The sequence below is a fragment of the Lycium barbarum genome, chromosome 6 (genome assembly GCF_019175385.1).
Source record: "Lycium barbarum isolate Lr01 chromosome 6, ASM1917538v2, whole genome shotgun sequence".
In the NCBI taxonomy this organism is placed as follows: Eukaryota; Viridiplantae; Streptophyta; class Magnoliopsida; order Solanales; family Solanaceae; genus Lycium; species Lycium barbarum.
In genome coordinates, this window is record NC_083342.1 from 98,190,486 (window position 1) to 98,212,440 (window position 21,955).

A 21,955-nucleotide genomic window follows, 5' to 3' on the forward strand; every position below is an offset into this window, starting at 1 on the left:
CTATGATTATATAATGGTCACATATGAGTTAAGTTGAGCAGCACAGAATTATGTCATGTCACCAAGGCAGTAATTCAAATAGATACAGTTGAATATAAAGTTACTAGATGGGACAACTACAGACAATCATGTGGTGAGTCATGGAGCATGGATATATTATTAACAAGTGGTAAGGCATAATGATGGGCACATAGGGCATGGACAGGCTTTCATAATGCAAACAAATAGGCATTTGAGGTATGGAAGTCACTTCAGACAGTGTGATAGCTCAGAAGGGGGCAAGCCTAAGTGTAGTCAAGTCAGGCATGGGATATAAAACAAGAAAGGGAAGCACTCAAAATCACATACCACCATATGCAGCTAAGGAGGAGGGGCATGTATGCTGACTAGTCTGTACCTAGGTTGAAACATGAGAGAGGCCTGACAAAGTACTATGTAATGACTAAATGCATGTGAAGAGTTATTTCAGATGAGGTATTGCACAAATAAGCAAATAGGCATGAGTAGGCAAGCTAAAATAAAGGAGACAGGATCATACATGGGAGGACGCAACTATGTGAATATTCAGGATCAGGCCATTGTCAACAAAGAGTAGAGATCAAACATGATAAGAAAAAGATTCAGAGGCCATTTAGAGATGATTCCAACCCTATTCTAACATGTAGGAAACAAGTCACGTGTAATTGAGATTACAGAATTAGCAAAGGGACTGTCATGATTCAAAGACATACATTTTGGACACATCAGACAACATTTGGAGCTCACACCAACTACAAACGCACACTTATAAGTCACTCTACACCTTAGGCATGGCATAACAGGAGGGACCAACAATCACAAACAATGATGTGTACATGGTAGAATCAACATGTTCAGTCTTCTCAGATTTCACACATAAGCACAGTCAAGTTCAAAAGGAAATAAAAAGAAATAACTCCAGATCATTTTTTTTTGCACATAGAGCATATACTCAAGTCTAACTCCTTACAATATGCAGACAGCACAGGGATAATTGTTACGCCCCAGAAAATTTCATGTTACTAAGGCTGCAGACGGCTTAATGTGAGCTCAAGGAGGAGCAAATATTACAAGTATAAAGGATGAAATTCTACTGTATTAGCATTAGGATAGCATGAGTATGATATTTGAAATTCGCACAATACGATTGGAATGATACGTTAAAAGATATATAGCCCTCGTAATCGTAAGCTGAGGTGGGGTCCACATGTCGAGATTTTATAAAGGACATATGAAAATTTATATGAACGGTATATATGTATTTAAACACAATTCAAGAAGGACCCTTGAGCCAAATCCAAGTGTAAGCTCTCCAAAAAGACGTTTTTAAGGTACGTTTTCGGGTAATCTGACTTCGGGAGGCCAGAACCCCATCATTATTTGGGAATTTGGGAAAACACCTAAAATAAAAGTTATAGATAATTGAAATACCTTTCCAACCATAGGTCATGGGCCTTCACACGACATAGGGATAAAAAGTTATGGACATTTTAAGGAAAAAAGGTCAAGCTGGGCAGTGGGCTCGGTCCAACCCGACTCAAGGTCGGTGGGAACCGACCCAAGACCCCTATATAAGGGTGAAATTCGTGCAATTTGTTGACATTTAACCCCAAAAAGAGCTGAACCTTTTAGAGAGATAGAAAGGAGAGTTAGAGAGAGAAAGTGGAGAATCGATCAAGTTCGAGGCCCCGAATCCCGAGGCTCGTGAAGGATAAAGTGTAGTACGAGTTATCGTCGTCGTTTTAAGCTAAATATTGATCTTGGGGGATGATATTTTCGTGGTTGATCTGCTGCTAAGGTATGTATAAGATTCCTTTTATGCTATTAAAGTGTTTATTTAGAGTTTTAATGGATTAGAACGGAGGAAATAATGTTAAAAGCTCGTTTCGTATTTTTGGGGAGTTTATGAAGGTGGGGCTGTTTCAGTGGAGTTAAATGGATGGAAATATATGAGTTATGATGTATCTTGATTGTCGATATTATTGTTTGATGTTGTTGCTGATAATTTAGCTGAATTGGAGTTTCGGGTTTGTCCAGTTTATAAAGGAAATGCTGTCGAAATTCCTCTAGAAATAGAGATAAGTTTAAGGGGTTGATTATAAGGATATATATTGGATTGATTGTTGGTAAATTGGTATTGTTGATAGATTAGCATGACCTGAATATGGGATGTGGTTAGCTGGAAAACGGCAAAGGTATGTAAGGCAAACTTTTCTTCCTTTGGCATGATTCTTGCTGTTATTCATTCTATATGTACTCCATATGATTCCATTCTTAGACGAGTAAGGTCTAAATCTTTCTTGTGATGGCTTATTGATATTGTACTCCTATTCTGTTCCAAAGGAAACACCCATAAGGTGCTAAGTTGAGTTATGTATATGGTTTTACTAATGATTTCGAGGAAATGAGTTTTATACTAAAGGAAACATAAAGTTTGATTTTCAAAACCATTCCAAAGGGGGTGCGAGATTTTACTACTTCATTTCGTTTACGATTTATGTCACATTCCGTAGTATCAACCCTTTGTACTGATATGATCAGTTATCCTTTGGGTAGGGCAATAAGATGAAATTGAGTAGAATATAAGTAGTAAGAATTTCATAACAATTCTACCTTTAAACCTGGAAGTATGTCCTCCTAAGTCTAGTGAGATACAAATTTGATAACTTCTTATGAAAGACTAAGGCTAATATCTGGATTGTGATGACTTGATTAGTGACTTATGATATGAATTGAAATTGATATTTGTGTATTGAGTTTGAGTTTATATTAAGCAGAAGCGGCTGCCCGAAGGGGCCATCGTTATTAAGCCGGAAGCGGCTGCTCGAAGGGGCCATCATTATTAAGCCGGAAGCGGCTGCCCGAAGGGGCCATCATTATTATGCCGGAAGCGGCTGTCCGAAGGGACTATTCTGTTAAGATGTCGGAAGCGGCATATGTGTTGGATTGCATTATTTACTTAAAGATTATTTTGAGACTTCGTGTGCACATTTATGTTTCTTCCAGCGAAGGCTGCAGGTATTGAGTTAGGTTGCGATTTCTTCTCTCCTAAGTAAAATTATGATTATGACTTGTTACAACCTTACATACTCAGTACATTGTCCGTACTGACGTACTTTTGCTTGGGGACGCTGCGTTCATGCCCGCAGCCCCAGATTGTTTGGCAGGTTAAGTGTATAGCTAGGATGCTTGGATGTCAGCTGGGATTGGCAAGTTCCACCTCATTCTGGAGCTGTGCTGAGTCATGTATCGATATGTATGATTATGGGTATGTCAGGGCCCTGTCCTGACTCATAATGTTCAGTTTACTTCTTAGAGACTTCTGCAGACAGTGTCCTGTGGTATATTTGTCGAGATGTCGACAAAGTGATGTCAGTTGAGTCATTTGTGGATTTTAAAAGAGTGTATTTTAGATGATTTAGATTAGTTTAAAGTACTTATTTGATTGAAAGTTCTCATAATCGTTATAGAGATAATGATTTCTATTTGGAAAAATTTTATGTTTTTAAAAGTTTTTGAAATGACAGGTTTTAATAGAGAGAATGTCTAAGGGTTCGCTCGACTCTGATGAGAGTCGGGTGCCCGTCATGCCCTACCATTGCTAGGGTGTGACAATAATTATAGACTAACCTAAAATGATCTAAGCATGGTTTTGGAACCCTCCTATACACAACCAATGAAAGATTTTGAATCAAGGTCAAAAGACTACTATAAGATCACTTTTCTTACATCACAAATGGGGTAAAACAAGGAACAAGCATCGTACTTCACAGCTGCAAGGCAGCAGACCCTTAATGCTGACACATAATTCAAGTGAGACCTACTTAGATGTTAAGTAAAGAGGTGATGCTACACTAACAAGCCCTAAGTCAAGGTAAATATACATGGAGGCATGATCAGAGAGAAGCAGGCCAACAATTAAGAGGTTTAAGCAATATGGGATATGACAGAACCAATTATCCACTACTCTTTCATATGAGTGCAAGGAAACTAAATCAATCCAGTCATATCAACACCTTAACCATAAGATGACAACAGAGTAGTTTACAAGCAATATTACAACAAAACTAACTCAGCAAGACCATACCAAGGCCAACTATACATATATATATGACTAGACAACATGTTTTGAAGAAAGGTTTTCCCTTCAAAAATACGCAAATAAACAAAACCAAACACTCAAGCAATTGCATTTCTAATAGCCTAGCAGTCCCAACTCCACATGTACAAGATTAACCTATAAAACTATATAAACATTACTAATAACAACAGAATAAGACTGAACTAATAACTAAACTGCCACTAAAACATAAATTAAAGACAAGAAGCTATAAATAATAAAAGAATTACCTTTTTGGATGCAGCCTATCACCAAGAATGAAATTGAGAGTTCTTCCACCTCCGAAACTTGGCCAACAGCCCAAACAATAAAGAAAACTTTAAACTTAGTGCCAAATAAAGACCCTTAACACTAAAATTTTAACTGAAAATGCTTTTTAAACTCAGAGATTTAAGTATGGAATTCTCAAATCTGAGTTTTAAGCTTATAAACTTTTTTTTTTCAAGCCAAACTCTTCATTTCCTTTTTTTTTTTTTTTTGAAACGAAAATATGGGGTTCTATTTATAACCCCAGGAATAACACTCAATGCCCTCACCACCGATGTGGTACATCAAATTTTTACAAGTTTTAACTTAGTTTTTTACAAACCAAAGGCTCAGATTCGAAGAAACAACAATCAATGGCTAGATTTCGATCTCTATAACTGTAAAAGTAAAGAAATTAAAAGAAATACTTGGATAGTACCTTTAAGGGTCTGTTTGGATGAAGAAGTTGACCGGTTTTGAAGAAAAGGACGAGCCATTTAATGGACTCTTCCTCTCTTCCTATTCATCACCACCACAATGTCACTACGATGACGCCACAAACTGTAATGGGACTGCGCAGAGGGGTAGGGGGGGGGGGGGGTAGGGGAGAAGGACAGGCGTGGAAGAAGAGTAGGGCTGCTAGGGTATTCACCCTAGCCTCCTCTCCATTTTTGAAATATAACCCCTCCCTCCGTTCTTTTGTTATTGTGAGGGAGAATTATGTATTGTTGGGCCGCGTTTAGCTCCTTTGTGGGCTGGACCTGGCCCACTTGTTTTTTTAAAAAATTTAAAATGTTTTGTATATCATGGGCGTATATGAGCGTATATCTAATGAATATATACTCGCGAGGATAGAATAGGAATTTTAGCAAAATGGATCGTTGTTTAAGGCATGCAGTCGTACAAAGAAACAATTAAAACGAGGTCGAATGAGGACGTAATAAAATTAACAAAGCGTTTTAAACTCATTTTGCAGAAACAACCCTCAATTGACCCTTAATTGAAGAGGGTTGCAATTATGGCCAATCTTTGTAATCAATTGCAGAAATACCTTTGCAATTAACCATTTGCAAATATAGCCTTATTTTGATAATTAATTTAACCAATTAAATCTATTTTGAGTTAATGTCCTTAATTAATTTGCCCATGGCTTGGACATTTCAATTAAAGCCATTTACAATTCAACATTTGCAAAATTGACCCCAGCTACATTGAACCATGAATTGGTTAATTATGAGGCGGTCATTTATGCAAGAATAACAATAACTACAAATCATAATTTTAAAACAATTTTTTGCCAAAATGGCACAAACATGCACATATATCATAACTCAAAACTTGAGGGGTAAAATTGTAAATTCTTTTTAATTACTCAAATTCCTCGGATATAAAATAAAAATAAATTTCCTTTTATCTATTTCTTCTAATTTTACCGAATTAAATGAACAATTGTTTAAAATTGTTTTGCTGCTGATAAATTATAAAAATATTGTAAAATGCTGTAAAACTACTGATAAATTTCTAAATAATTAATAGAGCCTTGAAGGTTCCCCTATTAATTTATGAAAGTAAAATAGTGTCATGAATAATTGTTTAAAATTATTCTGAATTTCTGTGAGTGTGCGAAATTATCTTATTTAATGATCCAAGGATCCTGAGTAATCAAAATAAATTACGGGAGGTCAAAAATTAGGTGTCAACAAATGGCCGCCAATATCTCGGTAATCGTTATTGATTTTCATCTCTTTTTACTATGGTGAAAGTTGTGTTATTGACCAGAAAGTGAAGAGAGAAGGAGAGAGAGGCCAGAAGGAGAGAGAAATGTAAAAATATGTATTTTCTTTGACTTTTAACGCTCCAAGAAAAGTTGTGGCACACGCGCTTTGCCACGTAAGTTGTATGTGCTTAATATACACAATTAAATATAGTTCAGGGGTCTAATTGGAACAAGCCTTAGTTGAAGTGTCAAAGTGGAAAATAACGTAAATTTAAGAGTCTGTGTATGTATTTGGCCTAAAACCAATGAATACGTCAACATTCATAACATGTATATTCTGTCTGCCAGTGCCAATTTAATAATCCACCTTGACTGGTCAAACTTGTCACCATTTCTAATTAGTAGACTTATTTGTCATCATAAGTTAAATCTTCCAAGTTTCTTTCTCCTTTTTTTCCAGGTTTCCTTCCACTTGGTTGTAGGTCGCCAAGTTTTGGACTAAAAATATCATTGGGGTTTGATCTTGTTAATAATAAAGGCTTAAGTCATTGATAGACCGTTGAATTTGTCCGTATAATCCATTTAGACCCCCAAATTGAGGCTAGTTTCAGTTGAACACTCTAACATAATTTTATTGTGCCATTTAAACACAAAATTAATATGCAATCAAACACAAAAAGTGCATGCAATTCACGCACCCGAATGACAAAAAAATCGACGACACGTGGATTTTAACTTTTAAAAAAAAAAAGATTTTGCAATTTTTTTTTTTATCTCTCTTCCATCTTCTCAGCTACGGCCGCCGCTATCTCGCCAATACCACCTTCATGCCTAGGGGTGGGCATGGTACGGTATTTGAAACTTCGGTTCGGTAACTTCGGTATTCGGTTTTTTAAAAATACGATACCATTACCATACCAAATTAATTCGGTACGGTTCGGTATTTTTAAGTTTGGTTTCGGTATTTCACGGTACGGTAATTCGGTAACCATAGTTTATTTGACTTCGACTTATGTATATACTCATGTAATAAAGGATTATGACTTCGAGATTTCTCAATTATATTAAACTAACACCATACACAAATACACATATTTAAAAGAAAGTACAAGCAATTTTCTTCGTTAATCAATTGCACAACGGACATTTGAATCACGATAGAGTAGTCAAAGTTTCAAAGTCTAAACAACATTAGCCAAAATTAAGCATAATCTTCGGTCCTAAACAATTTTACACCAAAAATTTCATTCAGCAGCAGAGAGAATAGGCCATTTCCACCATTTCAAGTCTTAATGTATTGGAAAAATAGCAGAGACAAATTAAAGGCTGCTTCTAGGCCTCAGCATATGTGAAAGACTAAAAACATGAAAATATTGGATAAAAAGTTAGCTTTGATGGTACAATTTTCTATTAGATACAAATTGGCATTAAATGAGATGTGATGTAATTTTTTATACGAAAACTAGTCTATATATTTAGCAGTAGTAAATATAATATATATGGATTGTATATATGTAGTATAAACTTCGGTATGATATACGGTATTTCGGTATCTATTTTATAAATACCAAATACCATACCGAATACCAAAGAAAATTTAAATTCATACCAAATACCATAATACTAAAACCGCGGTATTAAAAACTTCGATATCGATATGGTATTCGGTATATACCATACCGTACCCACCCCTATTCATGCCACCAACACCAACACCATTGTAGCTTTCCACCAAATTTTAACCCTAAACAAGTAACAAAACCTTATATGTACCAATATTTATCCAATTTTCGTCACTAAACCATTACATATCTTCACCGGAAAAATCATCAATTAGCAAGGATTTTCGCCAGAAAATATGAAGTTCCACAGCAAAATGATTTCCCCGGCACCTTCCTCTTTTCTTGTTTTCTTCTTCACTCAAATTCATTGTTCAGCCAGTCAAGAATCAAATCAGTTAAAATTAAAAGTTAAGATCTGTGAAATAAATAAGATAGAGGCAGAGAAGTGGTTGATCGAAAAAAAAAAAGTCCGGGCAGAGCACAATCTTTTTCCGGCAACAAACTCTTGTTTGCAGAACACTGTTAACAATCTGAGAAGGAGAAGAAGAAGCTACATTTTTCTCTGCCAAAGAAAGAGAGAAAGTTAACAAGAAAAAGTTATTGCGGCCATCTCAATTTTTCCAGCAACCATTCAAATTGACGACGTCACTCCCGACCTTCAGACCTCCATGAAAGTTACCACCATTGCAACCCCACCTCTACTTTACTCCCCACCTTCTAGGGTTTGTGCTTGGGGAAGACAAGATAAGAGAGAGGAAAATATTGAGTTTTACAAAAATAAAAATAAAAATAAATTGATCTTAGATACATTCACGCGCTTAAGGGCCATGAAACACAATTTTTAAACTCCAAAACAATGTACTGAAGTTTCAGTTTATACAAGTTGAAATTTCATTGAAATATTTGGTGTTTGGACTTTGTCTTTTGAAGTTCTAAATCCAAGAACAATTTCTGGAGTGCATATGTTCCGCGTTACGTGGGACATATATGATTTAATTTTTTTTTATTTTAGTGTTATTGTATAATAGTAAATTTCTCGCATTAAAAATGGCTAAAATTTAATCTAATTAATTCTAACACGTTAGTATAACTTGATCATTTTTTTTGCATGGATTGCCCTTCTTTTGGGGTGGTCTTTAAATTTTTCCCCTCATATTTGTGTTCTTTAAGTTTTGCCCTTCGCTTAGATACCTGAGGTTCTGGGTTCGAACTCCCGCTCAGTCATAAAATAAAAAAATAATTTCGCAAGGCAGGGCTGGGGGGAGTGTATGCCGGATCCGGCATACAATCCTTAAGGAAAAACTAAAGTTATGCCGGAGGAGGCAGACTTTGCTTTGAGACATATATTTTATTTTTTTTACTTTTCAAGGCAAACTTTTAATTATGCCTTAAGGAAAGGTTCCGCCTTATGGGGCATACTTTTAGTTATGGCATAACTAAAAGTATGCCCCATAAGGCGGAACTTTCATTAAGGCAATACTAAAAGTTTGCCTTAAGGAAAAATTCTGCCTTATGAGGCATACTTTTGGTTATGCCTTAATTAAAAGTCTGCCCCATAAGACATAGTTTCTTATGGAAAAGTTTTGCCCCATAAGGCATGACTAAAACTATGCCTTGAGGAAAAGTTATGCCCCCTCCGGCATAACTTTAGTTTTTCCTTAAGGACTTTATGCCGGATCCGGCATACACTCCCTCTAGCCCTGCCTTGCGAAATTATTTTTTTATTTTATGCCTGAGCGAGGGTTCGAACCCAGAACCTCAGGTATCCAAGCTAAGGGCAAAACTTAAAGACCACAAATATGAGGAACAAAATTTAAAGACCGCAAATATGAGAGGCAAAATTTAAAGACCACCCCATAAGAAGTCTCCGAATTGCCCATGAGAAATAGTCATCATTGACATGCCCATAGCCATTTGATTTGGGTTCACCTTAGCTTGAACATACATAAGTCTCTTTGGGCTTCAAAATGAAAAATTTCAACTAAGGAGGAAAATCAATCTAATTTATGGGAAAAATCTTGCTATTCTACTTCGTTTTTTCTCCAAATTGTTTGTGTCTTTTGCTTGCCCTATTTTGTTTTTTGGCAAGAGTCGAATTGTTATTTCTCTTTTATTTTAAGCTTATTCGTTTGTAACTGTGCAGAACAAATTATGTTCTTCTATAGACGTTTTTGCACTATGTAAAACCATACAGATGAAGAGTATGTACTTTTATGTAATTTGAATACAAGCATAGATAAACTTTTTTTTTTTTGGCTGGAAAAGAGGAGATTGCATTAAAATAAAGAGCGGAAACCAAATCGAATTGATGTTGTTCCTAAGAGGTCTTTGCTAGTAAAGAAGGAAACAAAGGTTGGAGATTTGTTCCAAAAAACATCTTCTTCCCCAGCGATTACATTTGAGTGCCATTTTCTCCCATGGTTAGCTAGGTGGTGTGCAACCGAGTTCGCTTCACAGTAAATGTGGTTTACTGGTGGTTGCCCAATTAATAATGGAGTAAATTACACCCTACGTTAATTAGGGTAGCAATGTTATCAAAATTGACCGATTTTTTTAAATCATTCAAAAAATGACCTACTCCCTCCTCCTTACTCTTTCTTTCTCTCTCTCTCTCTCTCTCCATCCACTCCATCCTCCTCCCACCTCTCTCTCTTCTTCGCTTTGCCGCCATCCCAACGGCGCCGGCGCTCGGCACCATCGAAAAAGACAGAGAGAGAGGTCGCCGCCCTTCTCTCTCGCTCTCTCTCCTGCCCTCCCCCTCCTCTCTCTCTACTGTGCTTCCTCTCTCTTTCTCCGACGACGACGATTTTCCGGTGGCTCAGATCTGGCCGCCTTCTCCCTGCGATGGCACAGGTCTGATTAGAAATTACCTTAGATCTAGATCTAGCATCTATAAAAAAACTCATCGAGGTGGTGGTGGAGCGCAGGTGACGACGGTGGGGTTCGCAGAACGTGGTTGAGGTTGGCGATGGAGAAATCGGGAGGGGCAGGGATAGTGAAGGTATAATAGTGTATAATATGTATATGTATATGGGTATATGCATGTAGATGGGTGTATATGGGTATGTGAGTGCATATGGGTGTATCTGGGTAAATGGGTGTTTATGGTGTTGATGGGTGTATCTGGGTATATGGGTGTATATGGGTTATAAAAATGTATATGAGTGTATATGTGTGTTTATGTATATAGGCGTATAAATATGTATACACCTTCAAACAACTATATTCATAATGTACTTGTCTTTTGTATATGAGTGTATAATACCGTATAAAAGTGTTTTTGGGTTAAAGCTTTGCAATGTAAGTTTTGGGTTATTTTTTTGCAAAATATAAGTGAGCAAATTTTATATTTATAAAATTTCCCCAATAATGGAATCTCTGTATTACTGAGATCTCAATATTTTTCAAACTACACAAAACAGATGATGTATTACTGAAGACTTAGAATAAATAAATTAAAATGCCATGCTACGCGTTAGGAATTTGTAAACCAAGCCTGATGAAGGAACCGGACATTATTCATCGATCTCCCAAATTAGAAACAATAGATTATAAAAAACTAAAATAATAATTGAAGCATATTACATAATTCAACAGTCCAAACCAACTACAAATCTTTGTAAGGAAAGAATGGCATTATATACATAGAGTACACTAAAATATGAGTCTCAAAATAGGACATCCCACATTCCTAAATAAAAGAGGAGTTGACAGACTAGTGTGCTAAAATAAAACATCTTTGACAACTCAAAATTAGCAAGCTACCATATATAGGACATTTTTAAAAATATAAGAATGGAAGAATCAGTACTCATTTTAAATTATAACATGGTTGACAGCCCAAATAAGCAAAGCCCTATATTTGTTCATTGGAACTTGATCTGCAAATTGATATGTATCCAAATATGTCTATTTCGTCGTACAAATTCACAAGTCACAAACATAATATTATATTATTCTCACTGTCTGTTACTTCACTAGATATAGTACCATTATTCCTTCATTGATTAAACTATACATAAATTTAAAATATAAAATATTGTCTAGTTGTATTTAGCAAAACAGGAATTTTAAAAGCTCTAGACGCTCTTTTTTAATACAGATTTGCACAACATATTATTCATAATGGGGAACCGCTCATTACGACATTCCTCTTATGAATTTTGTGGAACTTAAGTACTCTCTACGACATTCCTCTCATGAATTACGAAGGAAACTTTTATAGTAAGTGAAACATATAGAATTGTGATCAACTAAATATTGAGACGCCTCCTATTAGTTGTCGATTAGAATTGGACCATAAATGAGAAATTTAAATGCTTTAGGATAGAAATGAGGAAATATATGAGAGTTAATGAGACACAATTTGAAGGATCTTGAAAGTTCGTTTGATCAAGGTTTGAAGTTCTAACAGAACACCCGTTGCTTTTATCTATTGTTAACATAATATTATTCTCGTTGTCTGTTACTTTCACTAGATAGTACCGTTATTCCTTCGTTGATTAATTATACAAAGTTTAAAATATTGTCTACTTGTGTTTAGCAAAACAAAGAACTGAAAAAAGCTCACTTTTTTTTAATCATTCGATATTTGAAATTCTCGATTAACTTAAATTTGTGCTGCATAGATTTTTTTTATTTTTAAGGGGGAGAGCTCCCAACAAACTTCTATAGTAAATGGATTATATAGAATTGTGATCACTTAAATACTAAAAAGTCCCAATATTTATTTTTGATCAGGATTGAACTGTAAAAGAGAAATTTAAAATGCTCTGGGTCGATAAAAATGAGGGAATATCTAAGGAAATTTAAAATGCTCTAGGTCGATGAAAATGAGGGAATATCTAAAATACTAGATTTAATCATATATACAATTTGAAAGATTATGTAGGTTTATTGCTCAAGGTTTGACGTTTAATAGGACTCCTTATAAGCGTTGTTTCTATCTATGTTATTTAAAAATAATCAAGTCATTAATGACGAGAAGAAATAAAGAATTAACTCTTCACGTACGTAATTACAAAAGATTCTCACAGGACTTTCTCCATTCCAAGGACTCAAACACAAAAACTTTAGTTATGAGTGAAATATTGATTAATCCATCCATCCCCCTTCACTATATAATTAGTACATTTAGATTGAAAATGACAAGACTTAGAATAGCTCAATATAGCAATAATCATAATGTGGTGAAGATTCGATCCAAGTGCCATGTATATATTTGTCTGTAAAGTGAAACCTAGGACCTATGATGTCAACTTGCTAAGTATATTCTAAATTACATATTTTTGCTCCCTTCGTTCATGGGCTCGATGCCATCAAACTTTAAATTATTTCCAATCACAGCTTTTTTAAGATAGCCCTAACTCTATAAACAAAAAAAGGGAAAATTACTAATAGTAGAAAGTGAGGGTTAGGCACTAACATGGTGGTCAAAAAGGGTTGCAAGATGCGCATTATTGATTATTTTTAGTTGCTTGTGTAAGTCCATGAACTGAATTCTCTTTTTACAAAAATAAGAAAATAAGTTAATGGGACTTGGCAAAAATATCAACATGGCAAAACATTTAATATTACAAACAAGGACAAGGGCAAATGACGCATACTCAGCAAAATATTCTGCAATTGGATGGCTTTTCAGCAAAATGAAATGAAAGATGGAATGGATTCTGATGCACAAGTTTGTTTGATTTGATTTAATTAATACACTGTCAATCACTCCCCAAAACCTTTTTTTTTTCTTATACTATACATCAATTCAACGAAGCGCATAACAAAAAGTCGAAAAATAATCCTAGCATGTTTGTCGTATGAAAATAGTTTCAAATTTTTTTTATTTTTTTCATATTTGATTGGTCAAGATATTTTGCAACATATTTTCTCTTGGAATATAAATTACTTAAAATATTAGGAAAAAGATATTTCGAGTGGAAGTAGGAAAAACAAGTTCTATAATTGACATTTCACTTTAGATTGTTTCCTCCCAAACCTCCAAATCCACCCCAAACCCCTCCCCTCTCCATGTCTCATTTCATTAGTGTTTGCCTAATTATATATAAATGCTCTTGGCTTACTTAGCAAACACAAGAAATTAAAATAAGTAAGAAAATTGCTTATTCTCTACGAAAGTATTTTCAAGAAAATATTTTTCGTGGAAATTTTTTTCTTCATATATATCAAACACGCTACCTTTTATTTTTCCTTCAAATTTTAAGCCAGTATAATCAGTGAATACATGAGAGAATGTTTATGCAATTAGTATACATTTGTCATATACTAAGTATACACCGGCGATAACTACATGTACGGTTACGGTTATTTCAACAGCCACAGAAAAAAGGGCAAAAAGGTGGAAAACCCAATAAAATGAAAGAAAGAAACAGCAGAATGTGGTGATATGCTTTGCATTATAATTATTCAATATTAAATAAGTTAGTTTTATGCCTTGCTTTATTAGCTCTTAAGTGGGCTGACCTAATATCTTTATGCCTTGTCAGTGAAGAAAACTTTTTGTTGTACTTGCAAGAAAAGGATTGAAAAGTATGCTCGTTTAGAGTCACCAAGGGTTATTAAGTTTATTTATTTATTTATTTTGCTTTCATGGTGTGTAACTTTTGGACCACCATGGCCGTTTAAGCTCTTTCATCCTCATCCAAATAGGAGAGAGACGGGAAAAGCTACTAAAATTAGGTCCTCTAATTAGATATATAACGTAAGTACAAATAAAACTTTACTCACATGCATATAGTGTTTATAAGTAATATCAACTTATTATGGTTAAATAATTTAATTAATGATCGTTGAATATATAATAATTGATCATAGTTAAGTGAGAAGTCTATGTGCAAACATATCTCATACATTTATTTGCTTGGTGTAAATAATGATATAGGTGCAAATACTGCTAGCCAATGGTACGCCTACGTCAATAGTATTTGTATGTTTAAATATAAAAGTGTAGAGTTATGGCATTATAACATTATACAAGTATAATCGTATTAATTAGTGGCAGAATATATGAAGGTTATCGAGCTGTACCGAAGTTTAACAATAGTAAATGGAATTGAAGAACTCATTCTAAGCTTTGAAAATGCAGATAACAATTAAGCTACATAATGGGGAGATATTGTATTCTGTATAAATTTATAATCATGCGAGTATAAATTAGATAATAAAAGAAAGCCTTAAACAAGTATTTACAGTAAAAAAAACTAATCTAGATTAAAACGCTAAACCACACAACTGATCCTAAACAACAGGAGAAGACTTGTAAGGATCTGATTATCTAGACAACAATAAATTATCTGAATGAAGAAGTATCGGTCGATCACTATGTTCTTCATATTCGTCGGGTGTCATTAATTTCTTGATTGATATATAATCCAGTGAAAACTAATTAAATTATGAGACGTGGAGATGATAATTGTATAGCACATACCTAAAAGGTCAGTATTATGTTACTAACATTTTATGACGAATGAATTAAACATTTCCATTTTTAAATGCCACCTAAAGAACAATGGTAGTAATGCTTGTCATAATCATGCAAGCAAACTAAGCCCATTATTTGGTTTCCACTTCATATTATAATTAAGCCTTTTCAGGTAAAACCTTGATGCTACTTTTTTAATTCCAAAATTAAAGACAAAACCGTGACATACGACTTCCAATTCCTTTGAAATATCATCTTCATCTCTTCTATTAAATATTCTAAGTAACTTTGTAATATGGATATATAACATTAATAGTCTTATGTGACATAAGTTATGTCTAATCCTTCACCTTTAAGGTTTCGTAGGAACACCAAATATACGCCTTTTTTGAAAAAAAGAAAGAAAAAAACTTAGAAGGTTAATTCCTAATAAAAATGTAATGAGCTGAAAGGCTCAACCTCGAAATGAGAGGTGAGTCCATGATTTAAACTTAATGAGTTAGACCCATGAGGTTCTTAGTACTGAATTTTATTATACTTTTAACGGTATGGATTCAGATATAATATTTGTTTATGTTTTGAAATATTAATATATATAAATATATTATGTATTGAAAATAATAGGTTCAAATGAATTTGATGCCAAAGTGCTGCATCTGCCCATCTTAAAACTATGAATATCTGGTGTTTCTTACTATTTTGATGAGATTTATCTTAATACAGTTTTCTAGTTTTTGGCAAAACAATTATCAGGATGTACAAAAAGCAATTTCTAGTACGCAAGTTAAATCAATTATAATATTGCTCGATTCTTCTGTTATTTGACCCCGAAAATCTATTTGGTTGCATCATTATGTATTATCTCAAAATTTCCTCCACTCGTTGACCATGACGAAATATTATTTTAATTTGATATTTAGTGAGGCTTATTTAACTAATAATAGTAGCAATAATAATAAGACGAGTCCATCCAATCATTTCTGGCATATAAGCCATGTTTATGAATACATGATGTCATGGACGTACTTGTGGACAACATAAGACGGATAATACATGGAATTACGTAGCAATTTATCCAAACAACATAATAATCTCGATTACATGAAAGTGACGTTGAGAGTGTCTAACGGCATAAAATACACTTTATTATCTTTTGTATAGATTGGAATCCCAATGAAATTCTGTTGCCTCACGCATTACAATATTAATTGCAAGAGGACAAGCACATCAATTTGTAGTTATTCCAACAAATTTCTTCAAATATAAACAAATCAATGATTTAATTATAGTCGCAAAGACGAGACGCTTGTATATCATATTATCATGTGCGGGGCGTTAGGCCAAACGACACGCGTTGTAGGTTCCCTGAATCCGCGACTTAAATAGTACAAAAAAGAAAAATTGAACCAAACTAGTACCAAAAAAAAAAAAAACACATTAATAGGTTTCACGCACGAATTTTGCGCGTGAAAGGACCAAACTGCAAAAATGCAGTTTGGGCATTTCACGCACGAAATTCGTGTGTGAAAGGAGTAACTTGCAAATATATAGTTGCCAACTTTAAAAAATATACCTGGCACCTTTCACGCACGAATTTCGTGCGTGAAGTAGCATACCTTTTTTTTTCTCTTAAATCTTACCTTTCAACTCACATTTTTTTCCCATACTTTGGGCAAAGATTAGTCATGTTTCAAAACCCCAAAATATCAATATTTTATATAAAACTTAATATCTTTTTTGCGTACAATAATGTCGGCTCATTACATCAAGTCCACCTAAACGTTTGGATCGCCGTTTTAGGGGTTCTAAAGTGCCCCGAAGTAAGTTTTGAAACTTGTCTATTTATAGGGTTTTGATTTAAGTGTTTTATTATATTTGAATGTACAAATATAAATATTTGATTTAATAATAATTCATCCAATACGAGAGGTTTATACTAATTAAAAAATAATTCATTCCATCTAATTACAATACTAATTCAAAGTAATACAATAATAAATTACAATAATAATACAATTTTCAAGTTCTAGAGACATTATTACTTTGAGACGTGCTTGTACTACCACGGCCTTGTTGCCCACACGAACGTTTGTCATGGCCATATTGCTTACAGGTAGAGCACTTGCGAGAATAAGTTCTTTCACTAACATCCATTTGATTGGGTCTACGACTCCGTGAGTTAATGCCCAATTTCCTGATGTAATCCTTGTTGGCAACCATCGAAAACGGCTCGTTTGGCCAATAAGCTTCATTACCAAGTGGGTGGAATTGGCCGGAATATGCTCTAAGGTAACTGTGGACCTTGTATTCCCCCGCCACATAACTTGTTACCGTTTTTCTCATTCTCTCGAAGCACTTGATAGCATGAGAACACGGCATGTGATACGTTTGCCACTTACCGCAAGTGCATGTTCTTGTTGCCTCATAAACGGTATGCACGTTTCCACCCTTACCGTTGCGATAACCCGTCCTAACTTCATACACATGTTGAATTGGGTCATACTCGGTCATTTGGTGATGCTCACATTTTTTTCTATAATGCTCCATAATTTTGAAGGGCTTTGGCATCCATGTCCCGTCGTCGGCTAATATCGCTCTAGCCTGCCTTGTCCTAACAACAAATCGCTCCACAACCTGCTTGAAAGTCATTCTCACCATTGCGGTGACAAGTAGTCCTCGAGCAGATTTCAGCAAGCCATTGAAAGATTCGGAGCTGTTTGTTGTGAGCATGCCCCATCTTTTGCCTCCATCAACATGAAGCGTCCATTTTTAAACTTCGAGCTTCATCAACCAAACATATGCGGGTTCACTCACTGCCTTGATCAGATCCATTTTTGCAGCCCATTTTCGTTGTTGATGCTCCATCGCAGCCCCCCACATCAATTTGTTTAGAGTGCCAGTGTGAAACGTTGATTGCAAATTTGCCTTCAAGTGCCTTAAACAATAACGATGGTAAACAAAGGGAGGCTGCCACCCCGGTAAATTAGCCATATTGTGCAATATGCCTTTATGACGATCAGACAACACGCATATTCCGGTACGATCCTTAATAACATGAGTTTTCAAATGGGTCAAAAAGATCCCCCATGTGTCGTTGCTCTCGTTAGCGGCAATTGCGAAAGTAAGAGGAAATATTGACCCATTGGCATCCATTCCTATTGCAATTAGGAGCTTGATGTCGTAGGCACCATATACATGCGTACCATTTATGGATATCACTGGTCGGCAGTGAGCAAAACCATCAATGCATGGTTTGAATGTCCAAAATACGAAGTTGAAGATTTTACCCTCTATAAGCCGCCACTCTACAACAGTACCATTATTAAAATGTTGTAGAGCTGCCATATACCTTGGCAGCGATTGAAAAGAAGTATGCCAATTTCCAAAGACCATCTCAAAAGCGCGTCTACGCCCGAGAAATCCCTTTCTGTTGCTTATAGTTTTACTATATACGGTTTGAACGTTTCGAATACAATCTTTGATGGGGATCCTGCACAAGTTTAAACAAACAACATTTAGTAATCGATCTTTTAATCGATATAAGATATATAATGTACTAGGTAGGATAAGTAATACTTGAGAAATCATGTTTGTATCTAAATTATAATCAACCTGTAGCCCATAAATGACCTCTACATCCTGAAGGGTAATGGTAGCCTCACCGGTGCGGAGATGAAAAGTGTGCGTCTCCGGTCGCCACCTCTCAATCAATGCCGTCACTAGCGACCTATCGTGCTGTACCCGACCAACTTCGACGCACCGATAGATACCGCCCCAACGTAGTATATCTAGGACACGAGGATGTGGGGGGTGAGCAGCTAAGATCTCCCATGCTGAGTCCCCTAACCGGGTACGAACCTGAGACTCAGGCTGCAGGTCGGATGTCCATATATGTTGCGACCTATGCTCGGGCTGAAGATACAGTAACTCTCGGTCGAAAGGCCCCGGATCAAGAGGGTGGTGGTCCATCTGTTTTACGTATTTTAAATAAATCACTAACAAGTAATAATAGTTATGTAATCTTTTATCGAAAATTATATTTAGGGTTTTCAATCCTAAGATACGGGTTATGAATCCTAAACTAAGAGTTTTCAATCCTAAAATATAAAGATTAAAAATTAATAAGTCAAATAATTACCAATTAGTTAGCGTACAATTAGTGTAAATAATAAATAAATAAACAATTAACTAACTAATCAAATAATTGACAAGTTATTATCATATATTTAATAAATAAACAATTAAGAAACTAATCAAAAAATTAATAAATTATTATCATATATTTAACAAATAAACAATTAATTAACTAATGAAACAATTAAGAATTTATTAGCAAATAAACAATTGGCTTAACAAAAACTCAATAAATAATTAGCTAGTCTAACAATTAAAATAGCTAGTATAACAATTAATAAATACTTAAGTCGCTAATCAAACAATTAATAAATACTAAATAAACAATTACTAAATAATTAACTAATTAACAATATTTAGGGTTTTCAATCCTAAGCTATGGGTTATGAATCCTAAACTAAGGGTTTGCAATCCTAAAATATAAAGATTAAAAATTAATAAGTCAAATAATTAACAATTAGTTAGCGAACAATTAGTGTAAATAATAAATAAATAAACAATTAACTAACTAATCAAATAATTGACAAGTTATTATCATATATTTAATAAATAAATAATTAAGAAACTAATCAAAAAATTAATAAATTATTATCATATATTTAACAAATAAACAATTAATTAACTAATGAAACAATTAAGAATTTATTAGCAAATAAAAAATTGGCTTAACAAAAACTCAATAAATAATTAGCTAGTCTAACAATTAAAATAGTTAGTATAACAATTAATAAATACTAAATAAATAATTACTAAATAATTAACTAATTAACAATACATAAACAAATAAAAAAAAATAAAGGGCAGTCCCAAGAGTGCCTGGGCACTGCCCAAAAACGCACAAAAAAATTGCGTAAAACGCCAGATCCACTTAGGGTAATAATATATTTAGCAATGTAATAAAAAGTTTGTAGTGAAATACCTAGATTGAAGGTTTTTTTGAGTTTTCAAAATGACCTCTGCGCCGCTCTATTCCACAATCTAACCTTAGAAACTTGGTCCTATACTTCAATATACCAAGAATATTGAGTTTTGGATTGAAAAACAACAAGAAAATAGCGTTTTTTGGGTAGGGGACCACCGAAATTCGTCTTTAATGGCGGGGTGGGGCGACTGTCGGGTTTTGTGGTGGGGAAGGAGGAGACGGGTTTATGTTGTTCCCATTCACGCACTAAATTCGTGCGTGAAAGGCAAAAATGGTATTTGGTCTTTCACGCACGAATTTTGTGCGAGAAAGGTGCCACGTATATTTTTGAAAGCTGGCAAAATATATTTGCAAGTTACTCCTTTCACGCACGAATTTCGTGCGTGAAAAGCCCAAAGTGCATTTTTGCAGTTTGGTCCTTTCATGCACGAAATTCGTGTGTGAATCCTATTAATGTGCTTTTTTTTTTTGGTACTAGTTTAGTTCAACTTTTCTTTTTTTGTACTACTTAAGTCGCGGATTCTAGGTTCCCTAACGTTTGACCTAAAATCCCAACTACACATCTAACCTTTGCGTTGGTCCTATTACCCCCTGGACAAATTTTTTCAGTATCAAAATGCCCCTTTTTTGCTGATATGGCAGTCCAATATGCCAACCCCCAAATATTAAATGGCGCTTGTCCACACGCGCCTGGCCCACGTGCCACATCTTTAATTTCGCCCCATTTTTGACCCGTAACCCGACCCGTACCCACTTCTTTATTTTCGCCCTATTCAGCCTCAATTCTCATATTCACAAAAACCTAGCACTTATCCCAAATTCGACGATAAACACCATTTTCAGCCCCAATCTTTGTCAACATATTATCACGACTATATTTTCGTTGCTAATCATTGTTCATCTAGTAACGGTTAGTTTCGTTACATTTTTTTGCTTTGAAAAAATGATACTACGATTTTGTGCATATTGTTTGAAATCCGGACTATAAAGAACAAATTTTCAGAGTTCCCCAACTGTAATCAGCATATTTATTATCATATTGTGCATATTGTTTGCTTTTTTTTTTTCAAAAAATGATGTAGTCTAGGGTTTTCAGTTACTGTGTATGTGCTTATCATTTTTTTTTATTCCATTTGACATTAGTTGAATTAGTTGTTATTCTTTGTTTTTTTGTTTTGTATTTAGGTAGTACATGGTTGATTTTGTGTATTTAACCTTAAGATGGTACCATGGAGGTGTGTTACACTTAACTAATGGGGAGCCAATATATGAAGGTGGGGAAGTTACTGATATATTCAATATCGATGTTGATATGTTATCTTTTTTTGAGTTGAGAGACTTTATTAAAGAATTAGGATACACAACTACTTGCACATTCAGTATTAAGCCACCTCATAGTGGCATTTTGGTAGATGTTGATAATGATGAGGTTATTTTAAATATGACTGTGAGTTTGAATGATGGTGATACAGTGGAGGTTTTTGTCAAGCACATGGTTGATGAAGCAGTTGTTGACCCACCTTTATTAGAATATGTTAGTCATGGGGATAGGGAGGAATCTTGTTCCCTTTTTAATAAAGGGGCTGATGACATAGGGGCTGATGAAAGATGTAGTAATGAAAGGGTTGTTGAGGAGCCCTTAGATTGTCCTAATGCACCTTTGTCCTTTACTACTCAAACTTGTGAAAAAACACCACCTCCTACCTCCTATACACCTGCTGCTACTGCTGAAAACACACCACCCCATTCTTCTTTTCCTTCAAATTTTTCTGTTCCAGAAAAAACACCTCCTACCTATCCTACA